This window comes from Hevea brasiliensis, chromosome 6 (genome assembly GCF_030052815.1).
Source record: "Hevea brasiliensis isolate MT/VB/25A 57/8 chromosome 6, ASM3005281v1, whole genome shotgun sequence".
Classification (NCBI taxonomy): domain Eukaryota; kingdom Viridiplantae; phylum Streptophyta; class Magnoliopsida; order Malpighiales; family Euphorbiaceae; genus Hevea; species Hevea brasiliensis.
The window spans coordinates 42,982,121-42,982,836 of record NC_079498.1 but is presented as its reverse complement, the minus strand read 5'-3'; the positions used below and the strand labels follow the sequence as shown (position 1 = coordinate 42,982,836).

The window sequence follows — 716 nt, the reverse complement described above, 5'->3', positions numbered from 1 at the left end:
GACAGACCAAGACTCTTGAGAGATTACGGAGCTCCATCTATCCAAGGATTTCAGCTCAGTGTCACTAGACCCACAGTGGAAGCCAACAACTTTGAATTAAAACCAGCATGGCTCCAAATGATTCAACAAACCCAGTTTGTAGGTTCACCAACAGAAGACCCACACTATCACCTCTAGTGCTTTCTTGCCCTTTGTGACACATTCAAGATGAATGAAGTGTCTGATCAAGCAATAAAACTCAGAGCATTCCCATTCTCCCTTCGGGACAGAGCAAGGAAGTGGTTACTTTCTCAACCAGCTGGAACATTCACTACTTAGGAAAACCTCTCTCAAGCTTTTCTAGCTAGGTATTTTCCACCTGCAAAGATTGCAAAACTGAGGCTTGAGCTCAGCACCTTCAGAAAAAAGGAAGGAGAATCACTCTATGATGCATGGGAAAGGTATAAAGACCTGCAGAGGGAATGTCCACACCATGGCATAGAAGATTGGCTATTAGTGCAAAATTTCTATAATGGATTACTACCCTCTATAAGGAGTACAGTTGATTCAGCTGCAGAGGGTGATCTAATAGAGAAAACAGTGACACAAGCACTTGAACTTCTAGAAAAGGTTGCATACCATAATTATGAGTGGTCAAATAAAACAGGAAATGCAAGAAGAACTGTAGGGGTCCTAGAAGTAGATGCCCTAAGCATGATAAATGCTCAATTTGATCA

The 716-nt window shown here is 41.9% G+C and overlaps 1 non-coding gene across 1 annotated transcript; it reads right to left on the bottom strand.

Annotated features, from left to right (window-relative positions):
* Positions 1-372: 372 nt before the first annotated feature.
* Positions 373-479, bottom strand: LOC131181257 (small nucleolar RNA R71). The gene has a single exon (XR_009149883.1). It is a non-coding gene; the product is annotated as a small nucleolar RNA R71 (small nucleolar RNA).
* Between the last annotated feature and the right edge of the window lie 237 nt (positions 480-716).